Below are 22,661 nucleotides of genomic sequence, written 5' to 3' on the forward strand. Positions count from 1 at the left end.
TTTATACGGAGTGGAATTTACAGAAGCAAGTGGTAGTCCAACTATGGCGAGACCATACAAGGAACTAGCCCTACATGCTTGAGTCCCAAGTTGCCATATTACAGGATAACTTGGAACATAGCATGACACTACATATTCTTTACAAAGCCATTCCAGGAGATAAAAGGACATATTAGGTTGTGAAAAATCAAAATACATTTTCTCAATACTGACTACAGGTTTAAGCAAAAGTATGGAATAGTCGGTAAAGCCTACCAGGGACATCACAAGGTAAGACGGACAGTGCTTAAAATAACAGCTACTCCCCCACCACCCACCCCCCCACACCCCTTTACCTTTAAAAAAAAAAAAAAAAAAAGGCAAACAGATACAGTGATGAGACTCTGGCAGACTACATATAAAAGACTTAATCCTATACCACTTGTAAGCTACTTTATTTTTGACTACGAAAAGGTAACATAAAAATTCCATCAAGTCACAGCAGTTAATATTTCATTGCCACATTGCGTTGTTGGTGTAAGGTTGTCACAGCCTACAAGGTATATTAAGAGGTTTGACCCTTTGGTGTCATTTGCTGTTTTCAACTTGACTGGAATAAAATAAACAAGAAGCCCCGATAACAAAAAACCACCCCACACTGAAGTAACAACCTGTATAGAGCAGTTGACAGAGACTTGATGGAAAATTGTGCTCTCTAGTGGACAAATGTGATTTTGCACAATAAAGTTTCAAACCATGCTGATTCATCCACCTGACCAACCCATCTTTAGTGCAGAGAAAAATATCAAGGTTTGGACAACATGAAAAGAGTGCAAGTGCCTTGTTCAACAGATTTATTATAACCGAGATAGGTTTATACTGAGTTACATGACAGACCAGAGCTAAATAAGGCTTCTAATTATACAAAGAAAATACCTGAGACATGCTTTTATGCTTGTTTACATTTAAAAAAGTGGCACGTAATGCAATAACATGTTTTTCTTTTTTTTTAATAACATGACTACTTGGTTAATTTTAGTGTAGTCCTAGATAATACTGTATAGTCTGTATACTGTGTTTTTACACTAGGTAATGCTGTTTGGTTTACAGAATAAGGAGTAGGATTTTTCTACAAATAAGCTGAATAACAGAATTATCTCTGTTGATTTATTTATAGGAAGAAGAACTATCATGATCCCCAACTTCTTTACTTGTAGTCATGCATACACCACTCTATTCTTAAATATACTGAATGAGTCTTCAGGAAATACTAACTCTCTAGCTTTTCTTGTAGTGTTAAGAAAAATATAACCCATTTTCTTCATCACTGCTGTCCTATGTTTATTTTTTCTGGGCAGGTATGGACTAATGAACACATGAATTCAACTTAATAGCAGATGAATTAGAATGTATTTTTAAAGAATAATTTGGCCACTTTATGCTTCCTCAACAGTATACAGAATTTAACTTCTTTGAACTCTGCATCCTAACTAGGTTGCTGGAATAAGTCTGAAGTTAGAAGACAAAAATATGAAAGTGTTTAAAAAGCTAAGTTTACAGTTAATGTGCTAATTTTAAAAGGTATTAAAATATGGCATGTATTTAAATCAAAAGCAAGGATCTAGAAAGACATGGGACATTAGATTTTCTCTTTGATGTGGTTGCTGAATGCGATGATCAGCTGTTGACTATTACAGAAAGTAGCATTCTCTTCCTCTTTGGCCCTTAAAGATGAAATATGGGAAGGAAGCATGGGGAAAATGTTTCTTTTTATAATGCATACAGAAATCTACCTTTCATGTTTTAAGTTACCTAATATACTCAGAACAGGCAGCCTAAGACTTAAGCAAAGCCAATTTGAAAAGTATCATAAGCCATGAGGTATCATAGAAGTTAAAAATCTGCCTTCCAAAAATCTAGCAGACAAATCTTTTGGTTTCTTATTTTTAATGAAAAAAGTTTAATGGATGATCTTATGCCTAGAGCAAGAAAGGGAGAGTTGCACTGACTTGGGGTATAACTGGTGCTGATTTGACAGTAATTTTAACAATTGTATTTAGTTAGTCCCATGACAGCAAACTTAAAAAGTTTCTGCACTGGCAGTCATTCATAATTTTAAGTCAGAGAACAGTTGTCAGTGATGTGATAAAAGGAAAATCTCTAGTTCAGCAGTTTTGTCAGTTCTTATTATTTTTTCTATTCAGTGATATAAGATAGAAACTGTAGTTTGGGTATGGCTAAATATCCATATTTTTGAAGTGCTGGAACTCTAAGAGACAGTTTCCATTTAATATTCTCCTGGCTCTATCATTTAAACCATACTATATTTAACCCATATCATTTAAAATCATATATAAGAAAGACTTCAGTTCATCTAAGAAAATGGTTTTGAAATTAAGGAGACAGAAGCAAGAGATACCCCTTCCAGTTCTGTGCATTTATCATTACAGATAGGTAATACAGAGAGATCTTAAATATATTTAGCTTAAAATTCCATAGTATTCATGCAAAATTAGCATAAAGTTTTGAGCATGTTGTAGCACCACTTCAAATTAACTGATACCTGATATCATTGGTTTTGTTGTATTAATACCTGTCAGTTATACTAGTGCACATACAGAGGGGAGGCAGGCCAGTAACTGAGAGAAATGCTTGTTTTTCTAAGCCTCATTTGGGAGTGGGCAGGTCTGTAAAACCTGCCTTTTTAGCTACAAAAGCGTTACCACAGCAAGACAGAAGTTTCACTGGGTTTTGCAGACTCAGCTAGCTACATCACATTAGAGTTGGTTCGCTATTGAAAGTCATGGAGAAAAATACTAAAGTATAGCTCAGTAAATTAACACCTTAATTGTAAGCCATCCAAAAATTAGGTCAAATGTTATAGGCTAAGATCCTACTTAGAAATTCAATTTAGCCCACATAGGAAGTGCAAATATGTTATCTTCCAATTAAAAATCAATCTTGTTTCTTGAGGGGAAGAGAGAGACCAAAACCCCAGACAATTCATGCCAGCTTACAATCCCATCCTACAAGAAAACTTTGAGGTTTTTGGAACAGCCCGGAAATCATCCAGTGACAAATTACTGTTGCTGCTACAACACTACTGCGACAGACCATTTTAAGGGTAATTTCCAGTAACTCCTTCAGAAGCCATTGTGCAAAGAACGCAAAAGCTCACACTGACCTATTATAATTCAAGTACTCTCTCTACTTCATGATAAAGAGACTTTAGAGAAGATGAAAGCACAGCCCAGGAGATCTTCTTAAGACAGGGCAAATGTCAGAATTTTTTCCATTTCCTACAGCTCAGCAGTTGCAGAAGTGCCGTTTGTGTAACCACCTTTAGACTTTATGTGGTCCTGAATCGATGCAGTCTAGAAGAAGAAGGGGTAGAGTGAGTTAGAACATTCGTCTTACAAAGTCTGGTTGTCAGAGCAATTTCTGAAAGCATAAGTTTGAAGAAGCAGACAGTGCTAGGTCCCAACAGCAATGGGGAGAAATAACAACTAAAAAAAAACCAACAACCTGGAAGTTCTGTGTTAAGTCAGTGTATGAAATGGGTATTGCTGTCCGAAGTCCAACTATTCTTACATCTCTCACCTTGACACAACTTTGATTTTGGGTGATGCGAAATCTGGACCTAGTATCAAGTGCTTCCACCCACAGAATCATTATCCCAAAAGGTTCTCTTCACATGTAGAGACACTGGGGAAGTCAGACTGTCTTGTGGAACATATCTTCTACAGTATTTTATGCTTACAGACCAAGGGGCAATTCTGTTCTGAAGCTATTCTGGGGGGTTTGGGTGAACATGAAGACAGATGTTTTTTCCTTCCATGATATTACCTAGTATTTTAGTATTTAGTGGCTCTACAGGCTACTGAGCCGAGATTCCTGCTTATCCAAGAGTGCGTACTTACTGATGAAGAGTTTCTACTCATCTCTCTTGTCCCAACATGAGCATTGTGGAAAAAGTTCATTGGCTCCCCTATCATGTTCCGGTACAGTCTCTGACACCTCTTCTATAAGAAGGAAGGTATGTTTCTACTCAGAAAATATGAGGCAGCTTTCAGACGGAAACAAGGAGTGGCAAACAAAGAAAAAAGACAGCCAGTTCTGACCCCCCAGTGACTCCCTGTGGCAACCAGGCTTGTCGCGTTAAGGGGTGTAGCCAATTAACCTTTACGGGTCCGGTCGGATTCAGGGTACTGAACTATCACAATCACAGATTCACCAATAACGCATTAACCAATATGGGTCTGATCAGATTCAGAGCACTGAACTACCACTGTCACGGATTCACCAATAACGTATAACCGCCCTTACTCTAGTCGCATTCAGTGAGAACTATCACGGCTAGGAACAATGCAGTTAAGTGCAATTTATTACAGCAACAGGTACACAGGTTCTTTGGATTGCTGGTGATAATTTACTGTCTGCAAATGCAAGCTAGCATGCATGAAATACACAGGTGTGCAGCCTGGAAATTAACACATTAAAAGGCACAAAGACTCTAGAGATTTCTAAGTTTCCGTGGAGACACACAGTATAACCAAGTGTTCAAATCTCACCCAAAGGCATCCCAATGGGGGGGGGAAGAGAGGCTCAGCCCGTCAACTGATCCCAGGGGTCAGGAGGTCCTCAGGATTCCCTCGTGATGGTACCTTCCCTGATGGTTGTATCTTCCCTAACGATGGTATCTTCCCTAATGATGGTATCTTCCCTGACATGTCGTCTCTCTTAGGCCAATTTATATTATTTCCTATCTTTTAGGTGGAGCTTGAGTGACTCTAGTCAAGCGTATCTTAGTTATGATTGGTGAAAAGTTTTCCCGTCTCTGTTTAAAGGTATAGGTTCCGAGAAATTCAGAGCGCGTGCTCAGTGAGGGGTGGTTGCACCTTGGAGGTGGGTAGCTTTTGGGATGGAGGTGTGTTTTGGTATTATAATGACATTATAATGAGCAAAATTACACTAGAGTACAGCATTTGTCAAAACATGACAGGTCGTTGGCTCAGGGTAGCAAAAAGTGCAGCATATCAGTCTCGGTGTGCACATGAACAATCGAGTCCCCACCTGATCACAGAGCCTAGCCGTGGTGTCTCCACTCCACTCTATGCTCTGTACTGTTCCTCAGAGTCAGCACACCAGGTTCCGCCAGTGCAGTAGCATCTAAGATTGGAAGCCTAGGGAACGCTCAGGTAATGCAGCTACACCCTACCCTGAAAGCCTCTTCAAATGCTGTACATTTTCTTTAAAATGTGAATATTAGTTTTATTTTCCTAGTTACTTTAGGCAATTGCACCACAAGGCTGAAGCTTCACGCTGGTCACACTATGGGAGGGTCAAAATCACCTTTATTACTGCTACTTGATTTTTAGCAAAAGCTTTCTTGAATTTTGGAAAAGTCAGTCCCCTACATACAGGGTCTGAGAACTGCAAACAATCATACAGGCAAAGTTTCTGGCAAAAAAACATATAAAGCTTAAACACAGCATAACACATCCATTCTTAGCTTTTCCATTACTTAGTCCAATTTAATCAAAACAACGTGATAGTAAAAGTGTTTTATATTATAACCAAAAGATAAAATTACAAATGTGATAAAAGATGGTAGTTGTGCATCTACCTACCAGCTGGGGTTGTTCACCATTGCACCAGCTAAAACAAACCAGGAATTCAGTCATTATATGTTTTCAGTAGGTTATACAATCTTGTTACTTAATTATTTCTCTGGGAGTTAAAGCAGTACAAGGACCAAGATGAGGTTCCTCAAGTGAATTTAGGAAGGAATTGCTTGAGCAGATTCACAGAGAAAGATCACAGAAAGCATCTGACAAGTATACCTAGAAAGAAATTATTTAATTTATACTAAAATATCTAAAATTTTGATAACAGTTATTGAGCAACAGACATTTCAACAAGACTGAAACAAGTCTGTAAGACAACTGTTTTAGACATACCTACACAGAGCAGCAGTATCAATTTAAAAATCAGTATGTTCACATCAGAAAACACCATGAAGAAGCATGCACATTTATTCCCAGGCAGAAAGTAGAATATATTCTAGTTTCTGTAAAGAAGTGTAATTAAAGCAAAACAAGAACTAAACTAAGTCTTGTTTAACAGTCAATGACCCTGTTGTAACTAGAGCTGGCCAAAGCTTCTCAACTATTTAGTATTTCCAGAAAGAACAGCTTAGAAGCACAACAGATTGAACGCCTAAGCTTCACAAATATTTGCAAAACAAAGTATTCTTATGTCTTACATAGTTGCTCTTCACAGACACAGAGAAGTTCAAAGTAAAGAGAACTCTACAACTCCAAAAAGCCATTAAACCAGAAAAAAGGAGCTTTTTATATCGGCAACAGAACCAGTTCATCAGACAGAGCCCAGACCTTCCCAGAACACAGAGAACTATTAACACAGCAATCCCAAATCAGAATCACAAACAGGAAACTCACAGACTATACATGTCCTAAAGCTATGATAAAACCCAACAGTGTAGTCTTAGTGACTTTTTTTATTTTTATTTTTTTTAAGAAATATCCCCTCAGGCACCTTTAGTAGCCTTTCATATAAGCTTTTTCACATCTTAGAACACTAAAACAATGTAATAACAGGCCAATTTATTAAGAAGTTCTTTAAAAAGCTTATACCTTAACAGAAGTTGCAACACCATAAATTCAGCCTTTCTAAATCAATACCAAAGTCTTCACAAACTGCATAAACTCCCCCTATCGCAGGCATTTCTTACTTATGTAGTCCCACAGCTACGTAATTAGCACATCAATTTCTTAAACCTTTGTAATTTTATTTCACTTTGTCACTTTTCACACTTCAAGCAGATTTTTTTAATTTCTGCCATTTATCTTTCAAAGTGTTTGCGACATTTGTGTCCTAGCTTTAGGTGTTCTATATGATACATTATTGCAGAAATGAAAACTTCCATTTTATCCTGTGTGGTTTTAATACAACTCACTAGCTGGCAAAATTATCATTTTTAACCCCACTTCATCCTCTCACAAAGGCCTTTATCACCATTGGTGCCTTGTATGGGTGCAGCAAAGAAGGGACAGTGGTCCCCACAACCGCAAGAACACGCAGAAATGAAAGCTTTTGCCCACATTTCACAGAAGTTGCAGACTATTTGGGTTTATTGCATGTTAAGAAGATTATCAAAGCTAAGATTTTCTTAAAAATCACAAAGTGTGTCACTGTACCCTAATAACCTATTTTGAAAGCAGAATTACTGGGGGGTGAAATGAGTTTACCAGAGTCAAATTAGACATGGGAACATCCCCATCCCAAAATAGTGGCCGTACGCCTGCTCTCCTCTTGCTGTACCCCGCAGCCTTCAGCCTCAGCAGCATGTACCTGCATGTCACCTGCGACTTCAGGTGTCCTGCCAGGTGCCACCTCCTCATTCAAGCACCGGCAAGCAGCCAGCTCGTGCCTTGGCAACCCCAGCATATTTGCAGCTGATATTCCTTGATTATAATCCTGACAGCTAAACTAGACCACTTTGGTGTGAATCTGCACCCCAGGATGATTCCTTTGCTTGGTAACTTGCTGCAGAAGTCTATCTGGCAGTGCACTTCATGCTTACCTACAAGTGTCAGAAAAGGAGAATGGAAGCCAAAATGATGCTCTGGTTTGGCGTGAGATTTGTACAGCAATGCAGTTTTCTCAGCACTACCCATCCAGTCCTTGGCTCACTTCCACTCCTGAGCAGCCCTGCAGGTGTCATCCTGGCAAAGAGCAACGCTAAATGTCTTCCTGTTGTGGTCTGCAACTGGGCTCTTCTTTTCCTCTGCATGAGTCAGGGTGTCATACTCCAGAACAGGAATGTCCGCACAAGGGCACATGACACCACCTTCCTCCTGGAGACTCAAGGTTTCCACAGTAACTGGAAGAATTTAAAAAACATCTTAACGTGCTCAGGCTCGCCCAAGACTAATAAAAGCCAACAAGAATCCCAAAACCGAGGAGAAAACATTTTGTCACTGTTGGCACACAGCCCAGAACCAGACAATATCCTGTTGTTCTTTCTCTCTGTTTTTCCCCATAGCAGCAGCAGCATCAAGAAAAGAGAGACAAAGGGCTGGGGAAACGGCTAGCACACGCAGACACAGATGTTGAATGCGATGGGCAGGATATACAGCCATGCTGCAGTCTGTGGAGTTAAAGTGCCCCAGAGCTTTATGAATGTTTAGATATATTTCACTGAATGTAACAGTCAATTTGTCCCACCATTGCTATGCATTAAAAAGTATTGCAAATATTTCTGTGTTTTACTTATACTAATTCTATATGAAGTGTAGAACATTCTCCTGAATGAAAACAAAAGGATCTCCCCTTTCCATTGATAGGAGATGAGCACCATAATCTTAATAACAGAGTAAATGCATCTATTCTCCACAATTGCCCTACAGACTCAAGGTCTGGTCATGGCGAATTCTTGACTCAAGCTGCTGGTGAAAGGCAATAACTGCAAAGTTAGCAGCTGCTACCTCACCTCAGCTGCAGGCTGGTCTCCCTTGTGACTTGCGGAAAATGGACTCCACAATCAATAAGACTGTAAAGTAGGTATGTTTATTCAGCGCTGGGAAGCATGGGGGGTAGTCCCACCAAAGTCGTGCGCACCTGACGCAGCAATTTGCCATGGTTATATGCAGCAAAGAGTTACATATGCATGAAGCTTCACAATACACCTACACATATTCATAACCTGTCCCCGCTTCATATTAAAATTAGTTCCAAGGTGTCATTTCCATAAACTCCTCCCATCTGCACTTGTGCAGTGTCTCCTGGTGGTGGTCGTCGGGGGTCATGGGGATGAAGATTGATGACTCTTCCTCGTCACCGCTAGTTGACCTCTTGTCTTTGCGCAGACTCAGTCGCTCCTTGGCTCTTGTCCACCCACAGGACCAGTTTCTGTCAGTTTCTTAAGACAGGTTCACACTGTTATTAAGAGACTGACCTTGGTAAGGGGCCCAAGGCTTCTTGCTTTAGTTAATTTGCACAACGCACCATAGTTAGCAAAGACACTAAGTAGCATCCTAGTTTAATGCTGTCAGCACTCTGTCTCTACTTGATAAGATTCTCCTAACTCCCTCCCTCAGTCACCCCTTTTCTAAAAAGTTAATAAATTCTTTTACTATTTCTAGGTTCAATATAGTGTTTCCCCATCTAACACTCTTTCAAAATACCTGTTAGACTCCAGTTTCCATCTGAGTTGGCTCTTTTTCCACTCACTGTAGGAGTTTTCTGTACTCTTAAAACACCGTAAGGTACATCAGATCACTACGCAAAGAACCATGGACAAAACCATGACCATGATTATTGTAATAAACTTTTTCAGCCAGGTTAGGTTTGGCAAGCAAGAAGTTAATTTTTCTACCAAGTCTGTAAATCCCCAGGATGTATCATCCTGAGCTACTGCATGCAAAATTTTATTCTTTTCCCAAATCTTCTCCAGGTCAGTCTCAATCTGTTTTTATTAACATATACACAGCAAGTTCGGTTTACGACTGTACACAATCCTCCCTCCTTGGCTAAAAGCATATCTAATCCCATCCTATTCTGAAGCACTACATTGTGTAGGGAGGAAATTCCTTACTGTAATGCCGAAAGAGCATCGGCTGTGGCATTTTCAATAATTTCTAATGTGGCTGAGATATTTATGACAGCTTTTTCTAATTCACTTATTCCCAGGGATGGAATCAACCATCTTACAAACTATGGATTCCCATGGGTCTCATCACAAGGGGTTATTTGAAACAGTACGTGTTTGTCTCCATAAGGTCCGGATTATTCCCGGAGGTGGTTCAGTGAATATACCCCCTCGAGTGCTAAGACAGCCTCCAACACAATGACCCTTCTAATTTAAGGGTAAGCTTTTTCTAGCACACCCATCTCTGCATAGCCAATAGGACCCTTCTTGTAGCTTGCAAATTTGCGTGAGAGAATTGAGGCCATGAGATCCTGAGTTCGTATCCTTTTTATCAGCACATATTGTGACACCTACACCATAATCTCTAATTTTAGTAAGATTAAAAGTTCCTACATGTTCTTCCATACTACAGTTGTCAGGTTACTGGGCTAAATAACTAAGTGGACCTGTACCTACGCATGGGGTTTTATCGCTTAAGCATCTGGTGTATATGTTAACATTTTCGCGTGGGAGTAGTTCAAATCTCTCCCCTAGATGTTCACAATCATCCTTGCCAAATGGACATGTTCCATTTCTTGGGTGCGCAAAGGTCAGTGTCCAATTCATACTGGGTATGCCCCATACGGGGAATTCTAGGTTGCCTCTAGGCAGCAGTGTGCACACACAACAGTCAGAAAGGTTGAAACTATCACTCACTGCCTGGGTGAGTTTCATATAGGTATTGTGCACCCACTGTTCAGTTCCCTTGACCAATGATACCATTAAGACTGTGAGAAATGTAACCTTCCAGGTGGCACCTGAAAGAGGTAAGGAGTACCTGGAACGGTCCTTCCCACTGTGGTTCCAAGGTCTTCTCTGCAAGAGACTTTACATACACACAATCTCCAGGTTGTATATTGTGAACTGGTCCATCTAGCCCTCTACCCAGAGTCCCACTCACATGCTTTCCAATTTAATTGAGGTGTTTACCTAAGGCCACCATATAGGAGGTCATAATTTCATCCCCATCTTGCATGGATATTCCTCTTTGTATTCCATAGGGTTGTCCATATCAGATTTCAAAGGAGCTTAGCCCTTCCTTTGCCCTTCGTATACACAAAAGGGCTAAAGGAAGAGACTGAGGCCAGACCAAATTTGCGTCTTGTCCCAGCTTCACAATTTGCTGTTTGATTAAGTGGTTCATTTTTTTTCTAATTGGCCACTCGACTGAGGGCGATATAGGGTATGAAGTTGCCAGTCTATACCTAAATGGTGGCTAATTTGTTGTACCACTTTGGAGATAAAGTGTGGTTCCCTGTCAGAGGATATAATTGCTGGAACTCCAAAACGAGTTAATATCTTAGTTACCTCCCGAGCCCTGGCTGTTTTGGTAGGGAATGCTTCTGGCCATCCTGAAAAGGTGTCAGTTAATACCAATAAATACTGATACCCCCTTTTCTTGGGAGTTTGAAAAAAATTAATTTACCACTGTTTGGAACTTGATTCCTGTCTGTGGTTTACTTTTCAGCTCCCCAGCATGCTTTATTATGTTCTCCAATTACCATTCAATTTAATATCACAATTCTCCCATAATTTATTTACGTTAAACCTGTAGGTAACAGTTTCCGTTTACATCTTAGAATATTCTACTTCATTTTCTAAAGCTTTTGTTAATGCCTGGTTTTCTGTTCCTGGTACTAGTGCCAAAATTTGACTCTCAGATGCCTGTTCTGCCACCCCCTTGGCTCCTGCATCAGCCAATCTATTTCCCCTTTCAATATCAGTATCCCCTGCTTGATGTAACTTTAGTAGGCAGGTATACCGCTTGGAGTTACTTCAGTAAGATAAAAGTCCTCTCTCCTTCCAAATTGCCCTGTGTGCATGCATCACACAAAAGGCATATTTCAAATCTGTCCAAATGTTTGCCAGCTCAAGAACTCTTATCAAGGCGATGATTTCCACTTTTTGGGCTGATGTTTGTTACCGCATATCCTGTGAGGCGAAGTCCCTGGCAGACGAAGCTGCTGCCATCTATATACCAATCCTCCGCATCTTCTAGGGGTGTATCCTTTAAGTCTGGTCATCTGGAGTATACCTTGTCCATGGTCTTGATGCAATCATGAATGGGTAATCTGGAAACTCTGTTACTAAGGAAAGAGGTTGGGTTCACAGTATTAGTGCCGAAAAAAATCAGCAAACTAATAGTCCATTGTACACATTCTTTTTCTTCTTTAGTGGCTATCATTTGCATATTGCAGCAGTGTCTCCTTTTCCCGAAGGGGTCCTTCAAGCTTCAAGATCACAGGCTAGTTGTTTCCCAAATATGGTGGGGCTATTCTTGAACCCCTGTGGTAACACTGTCCAAGTAAGCTGTTTTCCCTCCTCTATTAGGATTTTCCCATTCAAAGGCAAAGAGTTTCTGGCTTTCAGTTGCCACAGGCAGGCAGAAAAGGCATCCTTTAAATCTCGTACCGTGAACCAAACTTGACTGTGTTATAAATTAGTTTTGGTAGAAATCATCCCCAACACATCGTGGGTAAGGTAGATCGAATTTCTATTTATTTGAGCAATTCAGCAAGCAGCGATAAGTAAAACAGCTCTGGGTGGCCGGGGAGTCTCCTGCTCCGCCAACGGCACACACCTAAGCCCGCCAGAGTCTCGATTTATAGCCTAGTAGTTCCGGGTTTAGTGGCACATCCTGGTGTCTTCTTACGACTGCGAGGCCTGTTGCTAGGGGGTCTTCGTCAGTCCTCTGGTGGTCATGGGGATGAAGATCGTTGCCTTCCTCTGCGTTGGGGTCATGACTTTGCTGCTGATATGTGTGTTCTCATGCGAGGGGGAATGCCATTTTGCCCTTTTTTGGAGCTGGTTTCTTCTGCAATTGTTAACTTAACAGGAAATGCCTATACCTGTTTTTTTCCTTCAACAGGATATTGGGGGTATAAGCAGTTAACTATTGAAAACCTTCCCATCAGCAATATTTAATGAACAAACAAGGCTTTACCCATTACAATCCCCCCTTTTTCTCTGTATCATTTTGTTCATTAAATCTATTTAGTTCTAATTGACTCAGGATTCATGTTTCCTCTAGTATGGGTCTATCATTTATCGATTTGTACTTTGTCCTCATAAGCATCAGATGAGCAGCCTCCAATCTACCTTTAACAATCGCTATGACTTTGTTAAGGATACAAGGACCAAACATCAGTGCTAGGGTTAATAAAATCAGCGGGCCAACTATTGTTGACAACAGAGTGGTGAGCCACGGCGAGTGATTATACCAGGACTCGTACCAGCTTTGCTGGGCCTCCCGCTCTCTTTTTCTCCTTTCCAATCCTTCTCTAAGTTTGGTCATGGTATCCCTCACAATTCCAGTATGATCAGCATATACACAGCATTCCTCCCCGAGAATGGTGCACAATCCCCCTTGTACAATAAATCTAGTCCTCTGTGATTCTGTAATACCCCTTCGGATAATGATCTTATAGATTTTTCTAAAGCAGTGATAGATTTCTCAATTCTGGCTAAATCTTCATCCACAGCTGTTCGTAGAGAGGTGAACTCTCTTTCTTGTTTGATTAGCGAAGCAACTCCTGTGCCTACCCCTGCACCCCGCCCCCCAAAACCATTAGGGTAGCCACTGTCAGTGTGGAAATTGGTTCCCGTTTTGTCAAATGGTGTTCTTGACTGATCTGATTGTCATACATAAAATTCTCTGGCTGGTAGAGTATCTTTGGGATGATTATTACTTGAACACAGAATTCTGCAGACCCATTGAACAAGTCCAGGGATAAACAAGGGGTAACTCCTATCTTTGAGCATATCCACCTAGCATCCTTCGCTGGTAATAACCACTCCGCCAGTTTCTTTATATTTCCGATGTTAGTTTGATTTGCACACAAGTGCATTTTATCGGGTGGGACTTGTCCCATGCATCTCCCCTTCCCAGTCACTTGGGTCAGCGTTATGCCCTGACCCTCTTTCCCCCACATACATTGTGAGGGATTGGATCCATTTACCCGTCGGGCCTTCTCATTGACCCCCACAGCTTCGTAAAAGGGCGGCCTTACCCCATAACAGAGCAAGCACCGCTCAGTCAGGTGAGGGTTGGTAGCATTTAACAGCTGGTAGCTTACTTGCATCAATTTCCATAGTGCCCCTTCCTGGGTTCGAGCTGGGGCAGAGGTAGAAATCTGTTTGGTTCAGACACAGGTTTGGGGGTGCCAGTTGACAAAGGGATGTGAGAAAACTTGGTGCACCCACCGTAGTTACTTGGTTAATGATAACTTGGTCCTCCCACCTAATTAAACTCCACTTAAAGGGCTGGTGCGAATATCCCTGGTCGGCCCCAGCCGGACAGGGGATATTCAATAGGAGAGGTAGCGCCAACATACACCAGGGCAACGTCCTTTTATAATTCTGGGGAGGCGGCTTCAAGTTATGGTGGGTACTAGGCGGTTTATTCGGCCGGACTCCATCATCTCAAATAGGGGTGGGTACCAAATAACTCTCCCCACTGTTGTACCCTTCTGCCTCGCCCGCCTGCTTGGTTGCCTCAAGCAGCGGGGGTTCACTTTCTTCACGGCAGCAAGGGTAATCTTCAGGGGCCTAGGTACCGATTTCCCTGTTCCAGCCACTCCCAGTCCCAGTTACTCACTCCTCCTTAGGCGCATTACCCTTCTGATGTATGGGTCTGGGTACATTAAAGAATTTACCTTCTCCTACTTCCCAGTTTCGTTTACAGTGAACCTATTATTCCTTAGAGAGGGTTACCGATCATACGATTACAAATTCACTCTTCAGTCCCTTTTCGCATAGTCGGCCTCAAGTCTCCGGGTCGGCTGACCACTCTCCACTGTTCCTCCGGTATTGGTCCTTTAACTCGGCTAGCGTGAGTCCATCCTTTCTCAGCTGTCCAGACAGCTGTGTCTGTGGTAAGTAGAACAAGGTAGGGTCCTTCCCAACGAGGAGTTAAAGAGGTCTCTTTCCAGGATTTTATCAGAACCTGGTCTCCTGCTTTGATCCTGTGTATGGCCATCTCTAGAGTGGGGGGGGCATTGTACTACTCACTTTGCTGCAGGATCCCCCTTATATTGTGAGGTGACAATACCCTCAGTTCGCCCCCAAAGGTGATTTTATGTGTTTCTTCCACCAAGAGCGCAGCCACGACCACTGCCTGGAGACAGGTGGGCCATCCCCTACTCACGGGGTCCAAAAGTTTAGAAAGATATCCCATGGGTTTCTTTTTCCCTGCCCAGTCTTGAGTTAAGACCCCAAATGCTGTCCCCTCCTTTATGTTGATAAATAGATAAAAGGGTCTCTTCGCATCGGGTAAATTTAACACAGGAGCGTTCACTAAATCCATTTTTAAGTCTATCAGGCTTTGCTCATCGCTTTGGCTCCATTTCATTAATCCTTCCCCAACCAGTTTCTGATACAAAAACTTCACTTTGCTACTATAATTTTCAATCCATTGCCGACAATATCCTAACAATCCCAGCAGCTGCCTAACTTGTCTTTTGCTTTTTGGCGCTTGTAGTGACAAAATCCCATTTACTCGTTCGGGGTCTAGTTTCTTAGTACCCTTACTTAGCCAATGTCCTAAATATTTCACCTCTTCCTCCGTAAACTGTAATTTTGACTTTGATACTTTCAGTCCCTTTAAGCTCAAGAAGTTTAGTACCTTGATACTTTATGTTCTGACTGCCTCCTGACTCTCTCCTGCTAACAGCAAATCATCCACATGTTGGACTAAGGTTACTTCAGGATTTGGTTCATAGTTCTCTAATACTTGTTCTAATGCCTGACCGAATAGATTTGGTGATTCTGTGAATCCTTGGGGAAGCACGTTCCATTTTAATTGTTATTTCCGATGGGTTGCAGGATCTTCCCACTCGAAGGCGAAATAATCCCTGCATTCCCTTTTTAAAGGACATGCCCAAAACACATCTTTTAGGTCTATGACACTATACCATTTCTGCACTGGGGACAGCTGGCTTAGCAAAGTATGTGGGTTAGCTACTACAGGAAATCTGGTTATTGTTCTTTTGTTGACCTCCCTCAAGTCTTGGACTAGCCGATAAGAGCCATCAGGCTTCTCAATAGGTAATATAGGAGTGTTATGAGGTGACATGCAAGTCTCCAGTAATCCCTGTTGTAGTAGCCTCTCGATTACTGGTTGCAGCCCCTCCCTGCCTTCTTGAGACATTGGGTATTGTTTTACCCTGATAGGAGTCTCGGGATTCCTGATAGTGACTTCAAAGGGACTAATATCTAAACAGCCTACTGATTCGGGAGAATACCACACCTCAGGGTTTATTTTTGCCTCGTCCTCTACAGTGAGGGCGTATAATTTAACCTCAATTCCTTTATTTTCTACCTCCAAATTAATTTTTAGCTTAACCATTAAGTCTCTTCCCAACAGGTTATATTCAGCTTCTGGTACTAATAAAAAGGATCCTGTGCAACTTTGGGCTGGGGTCTCTATTTCCACCCATTTTATTACTGAGACCCTAAAGGGCTCTCCTTTTGCTCCTATCACCTGTAATTTCTCCGAGGAAGGTTGACATCCCCGGGGTACCATTTGGATAGTCGATCTTTCTGCCCCAGAGTCCACAAGGAACTCCATTTCTTGATGCTGGGGACCTAACTTCAATTTTGTCAAGGGCTCCGTTATACCAGAAGTCCCCAGTCGATGGAGCCCCTGACTCCCCTAATCTTTAAACATTCGCTCATCTTGTAAGCGTTTTCTGCAGTCCTTTTTCATGTGTCCCTTCTTTTGGTAATAAAAACATTCTGTCTTAGATCCCTCTGATCACTCTGGCTCCTCGGAGGTCTTTTTCGTGGTAGCGGAACACCCTTTGGGCGAGTGGGGGGCCCTTTTTGTCCTTCCCGGACCGCTGCCACTAGAATCCTGGCCTGCCTTTTATGAATCTCTTCTTCTCTTCGCACATATACCTTCTGAGCTTCTCTCAGCAGTTCATCCATCCCTCTATCCTGCCAATCCTCTAATTTTTCTAATTTCTGCCTGATATCCCCCCATGATTTTGCCACAAATTGTGTTTTTAACAAGGCCTGTCCCACTGGTGTACCAGGGTCCAGTCCTGAATAAAGCTGGAGGTTCTTCCTTAATCTCTCCAGCCATTCTGTGGGAGTTTCATCCTTCTTTTAATGTTCACTAAAGGCCTTATTTATATTTTGTCCTCTAGGGACTGACTCCCTTATACCTTGTACAATAATAGTCCTTAAATCTTGCATATGATCCCTATCTTGATCATTTTGGTTATTTCAGTTAGGCCTCTGTAGGGGCCATTTAAGATCTCCCACAGGACCCTGCTGGTGTTGTTGGTCCCAGATTCGCATTCCAGCCCTCAGGATCATATTCCTTTCTTCTGCAGTGAATAATATACCTAAAATGGCCTGGAGTTCTTTCCAGGTGTAAACATTAGACGCCAAAAATTGGTCTACTCACTCAGAGACTCCAAGAGGATCTTCTAAGAGATTTCCCAACTCCTTCTTGAATTCTCTGACGTCTCCCGTATTTAGGGGGATGGAGACGTATCCCATACCGGATTGGGGCCCTCCCATTGCAACCTCTCTTAGGGGATGTAGTCTACCCTCACCCTCTCGATTTCTAGTTTGGCTCCAAGTTACCCGTCTAGTTCCCCGAGGGGTGTCCGTGGCTGAATCAGAGTCACTATGGTAGCCCGGAGCTGTGGGGGGGGGCTGGAGGTGAGGGAGGAGGGGGTATATAAGGGAGGGGTGAAACTGGGACTTCTTCCTCATTCCGTTCATTCTTTTTCCTCCCCCCTTTTTCTCTTAATGGGTATAAGTTGGCTCGGTTCTCAGATCCTATCCATAAGTGTGCATACTCACTCTCCTCTAGGCTGAAAGGCTCCTTTGAATTCACATAAAGGTTTAGAGCCTGACAGATCCATTCCTCAAAGGACCCAAACACGGGCCGATATAATGGGTGAGCCACTAATTTGATTCCCAACCCAGACTTCCATACAATAATGTATCATCTTAACTTTATCCTTACCCCACCTAGAGGGGTAATCTTTCCAATGTTTAATCATTAACCCTAACGGGCTCTCCAGTGGTATCGGGGGCAACCTAGCCTTGGGTTCCGACCCACCCATGGGACCAGAAGACTTGCTCCTCTTCTGTCCCATCTTCCAGAGTGCCTTCACACACACACACGGTCTTTACCTCCCGTTCATGGCCCAGTCCCTCGCGGGAGGTGGGAACCGCACTACCAGGGAGTCCGCACTCACTTCGTCCTCGGTTGGACGTCTCACACAGGCACACTCTGGGATTCCCAACCCCAATCGAACAGATAACCGGCCTATACTTACTCACTCCTGAGTCTTCGTTCGGAGCTTCGTGCACAAAGATTAAGGGGTTACCGGTTATTTATTTACTTATCGCTGGAACTTTAGGTTCGTCGGTAGGGGTGAGTTGGCTTGGGGACCTCCAGACAGGGACCGCAGAATCAGAGGGGCGCGCCTCCCCTGGGAGGGATCCAGCTGAGCTACCACTATCAAAGCCATGGCAAAAATTTGTTATAAATTAGTTTTGGTAGAAATCATCCCCAACACATCGTGGGTAAGGTAGATCGAATTTCTATTTATTTGAGCAATTCAGCAAGCAGCGATAAGTAAAACAGCTCTGGGTGGCCGGGGAGTCTCCTGCTCCGCCAATGGCACACACCTAAGCCTGCCAGAGTCTCGATTTATAGCCTAGTAGTTCCGGGTTTAGTGGCACATCCTGGTGTCTTCTTACGACTGCGAGGCCTGTTGCTAGGGGGTCTTCGTCAGTCCTCTGGTGGTCGTGGGGATGAAGATCGTTGCCTTCCTCTGCGTTGGGGTCATGACTTTGCTGCTGATATGTGTGTTCTCATGCGAGGGGGAATGCCATTTTGCCCTTTTTTGGAGCTGGTTTCTTCTGCAATTGTTAACTTAACAGGAAATTCCTATACTTGTTTTTTTCCTTCAACAGGGTATTGGGAGTATAAGCAGTTAACCATTGAAAACCTTCCCATCAGCAATATTTAATGAACAAACAAGGCTTTACCCATTACAACTGTTTTTCTCATTTTGTAATTCCAATCATTTTTCCCAATTTAAATTTCAGGCATTGCAAAAAACGCCTTTTCCTGTTGGCCAGTTGCTCCTATTACATTTACAGACTTATTAACACAGAGAAAGAAGCTCCCGTAAGCAACAAAAAATTCAAGCCTCTCTCTTTGTTCCCTAGCTTTATTTCAACCAGTGGACCTGCTAGGGTAGATGTCCCAGGTCCCTGTCATTCCTGCCTGCAGCCTAAGACAATTTCTTTCTGATATCAGGGGCCAATTGCCCTAGGAAGAGGCTAGCCAATTGCCTCTGTTTGTTTTCTGAAGCCAGGTCCAATTTTTTTGTTGTTGATTGTTTTGTTTTGTTTTTTCCTTCATTGCATTTCAAAGTTGGTCCAAAAATTCAAAAATTCCATAGGGGTTTCTTTTGGGCCTTGTTGGGACAGATTCTCAATTCCCAATTTAACCAGATTTTGGTATTTACATAACCATACATGATTTCTGGGGTGATTAGGGTCTCAGTGGGGGGTCGGTCAGGGGAATGCAATCGTCGACAGTTCTCTGAGTGGTCCCATTGGCAATCTGAGCTCAAAGATGAACTCAGGTTGTTTTAAGAGTTAGCTGCTTTTCTGTTTCCATGACAGCTCTCTCCGACCCATCATGGTCCCTCTGCTCCAGAGGGCTCACACCATGATTCTGAGATCTCAGCCTCCAGTTGAGGTGGAACTATTAACATTCCTACATCCTCTTTCCCTGCTCATTCAACTTCAAACAGCTCTGTCAAATACTACAGCCACAGCTTTAACACCTTCAACAACCCTTTTAACACTTCCTTTATCTTTCTCCAGCCTGTATTTTTCTAATGCCAACACCAAAGCCTCAGTCAGGGGCCAACTTAATTCCATACCTTTTCCCTCCAAGATGCTGAAACAACATATACAACATTTCATCCTATTTTCCTTCTCTCTTCAAAAATATTAATTGCAAGATAGCGTTATAGTCGATTGATCCATAAAGTGGCCATTTAACTTATATAGTGGCCACCATTGATTGCAATACTTAGTGCTTTGTTTTGGATATTACCCATTTCCTTGACTTCCCATTCCCTTTTATTTATTTATGTTAGTTACTGTCCCTTGTTTCAATTTCCACACAAACCTTTTTATTGCAGGTTTTTACTATTTTCTCCTAATCTTCTTCCCAAATGTCCCAGTTCTCTGGGATTAAACTCTTCTTTCCACATACAAACTTTACTATTTCAGATTATTAATGAGCCCCGTTCCAATCATAAATCCACAGGATTTCAGGAAACACCTGAAGCACTCAGCCTTCCATCTTCTAGACAAACAATACCACCTTTTCCACAAAATTTACATTTCAACAGGACCGAATTTCAAGCTGAATGCCAGTTTTTCTCATGCACTTGGTTAGTAAGCCCACACCAAACAAGGAATCACTCCTGCATATCCGTCAATATGGGGGTTTAAAAAGGTATTGAGGCCTAAATAAATTCGCTCTCCCCCTTCTTACCAAATTCCCAGGGCTCAAGCCTGAACCACCAAAGAAGCGACTCTCTGTTCTACCACTTCGATAATCAGTCAGCCCCCTCCCCCCCAATGCTTGGGAAACTGACCAAACACCACCATGAATATACCAAAACTTTTAAACTGTTACTTAGATCATGCTTCCGCCTTCCTCCTTGTTACACTCAAAATATTTAAGAACAAAATAGGATTATAAGATGCACCACTGGGCCCGTATATTGGGCACCACCAGTCAACACTTGGCTAAAACAGCACTTCTTTTCAGTCTGTCATGCACTTCGTTCATCTCCAGCCGCTCCCTTCGCGGAGAATACAGAACCGCAGATTGGAACTCCGCACTCACATCACAGCGATGCTGTGTCTCACTCACAGCACAATCACGCAATTACACAGAGAGGCCCCTTGCACTTCTCGTTCATACCACAAGAATATGTCACTTAAAACAATAACCAAACTTGTTTGTACCGTCTCTGGCTGTGTTCCTCGTGGAGTAATTCACTTCACAACAATACTTTGTCTCAAACACATACACTTGCACAAATGCTTTCAACATGAGATACCCAGACATCCACAAATAAGACATACAATTATTACCACTCCAGTTAATAGCCCTCCAGCAGCTGTAAATATTACCCAGATAACCTTGTCACAACTGCGAGAGGCCCGCTTACCCGTCTCCTGATTCTTACACAGTCCTTAGCAGGTCCATCCTGGCTCCCAAAACTGAGATGCAGCGGTAACCTCAGATTTGCTTGATCTGTTCCCAAGATTGCTAGCAGCCACTCTATCGGTCAGCAAATACCCCTTGACCACTCCATCGGTCACCAAATCTCCTGTGACCGCTCTATCGGTCAGCCTGTGGGTTACCCTCCTCCCTTACGGGGACTATGCTCCACGCCAGATGTCTCTGCGTGATTTACCAGCTGCCCCAGCCACGCATACGACTTACAGGCCCTGCCTGTACTATAAAACATACCGTTTCTCCACAACTTCAGGAGGTCTTTTTCTGCTCCCGCGGTGAGTGGCTGAGAGTGGAGGCTCCTCCAAGGAAAATACTCGGGGTGCACCTAGGGGTGTCCGCTCCGCAGTCGATCCAGCAGCCAAGCAGAGCGTCTCCTGGCTGGCTCGCCAAACTGACTTACGGAAAACGGACTCCACAATCAATAAGACTGTGAAGTAGGTATGTTTATTCAGCGCTGGGAAGCATGGGGGGTAGTCCCACCAAAGTCGTGCGCACCTGATGCAGCAATTTGCCATGGTTATATGCAGCAAAGAGTTACATATGCATAAAGTTTCACAATACACCTACACATATTCATAACCTGTCCCTGCTTCATATTAAAATTAGTTCCAAGGTGTCATTTCCATAAACTCCTCCCATCTGCACTTGTGAAGTGTCTCCTGGTGGTGGTCGTCGGGGGTCGTGGGGATGAAGATTGATGACTCTTCCTCGTCACCGCTAGCTGACCTCTTGTCTTTGCGCAGACTCAGTCGCTCCTTGGCTCTTGTCCATCCACAGGACCAGTTTCTGTCAGTTTCTTAAGATAGGCTCACACTGTTATTAAGAGACTGACCTTGGTAAGGGGCCCAAGGCTTCTTGCTTTAGTTAATTTGCACAACGCACCATAGTTAGCAAAGACACTAAGTAGCATCCTAGTTTAATGCCGTCGGTGCTCTATCTCTACTTGATAAGATTCTCCTAACTCCCTCTCTCAGGCCCTTCCTGTACTATAAAACATACTGTTTGTCCACAGCTTCAGGAGGTCTTTGTCTGCTCTTGTGGTGAGTGGCTGAGAGTGGAGGCTCCTCCAAGGAAAATACTCGGGGTGCACCTAGGGGCATCCGCTCCGCAGTCAATCCCGCAGCCAAGCAGAGCGTCTCCTGGCTGGCTCGCCAAACTGACTCGCAGAAAACGGACTCCACAGTCAGTAAGATTGTAAAGTAGGTATGTTTATTCAGCGCTGGGCAGCATGGGGGGTAGTCCCACCAAAATCGTGCACGCGCGACACGGCAACTTGCCATGGTTATATGCAGTAAAGAGTTACATATGGGGTCATCTGAATGAGACAGGTGGAAGCTGCAGTGGCTGTAACTTTGCCAGCTGACTGCACTGTGTGAGCTACAGCTCGGGACCTTGCCGCCTCAGGAGGAACCCGAAGCCTGGGGTGATCCCCAGCACCGACCTGTCCTCACAGGCTGCCCGAGTTCATCTACCCCCGCGGTATGTGAAGTCGGATCTCCCTAGGAAGAAGTCCAGGCCGCCGTGTACTCCCAGCACCGGGTACATGAGTTCATGTCACCAACACTCCAGACAGATGCCTAACATAGGGACCTGTCCACGTGGCACACGAATGCACCCCTGAGGCCTCTGGAAGGGCAGGCGATGCAGCCAGGCCTCCCCAGCCTCCCC

General features: G+C 43.0%; 1 long non-coding RNA gene across 3 annotated transcripts; it reads right to left on the minus strand.

Moving 5' to 3' along the window:
* Window positions 1–358: 358 nt before the first annotated feature.
* Window positions 359–20,913, minus strand: LOC310881055. Of its 3 annotated transcripts, XR_014572086.1 has the most exons (4): window positions 17,989–20,913; window positions 7,586–8,923; window positions 4,551–5,822; window positions 359–3,353 (listed from the first exon to the last, which is right to left on the minus strand). It is a non-coding gene; the product is annotated as an uncharacterized lncRNA (long non-coding RNA). The 3 variants fall into 3 exon arrangements; XR_014572085.1 differs by lacking the exon at window positions 4,551–5,822; XR_014572087.1 differs by having other exon boundaries at window positions 5,610–8,923.
* Window positions 20,914–22,661: the final 1,748 nt, after the last annotated feature.

This window comes from Anser anser, assembly GCF_964211835.1.
Source record: "Anser anser genome assembly, chromosome: 13".
Taxonomy (NCBI): domain Eukaryota; kingdom Metazoa; phylum Chordata; class Aves; order Anseriformes; family Anatidae; genus Anser; species Anser anser.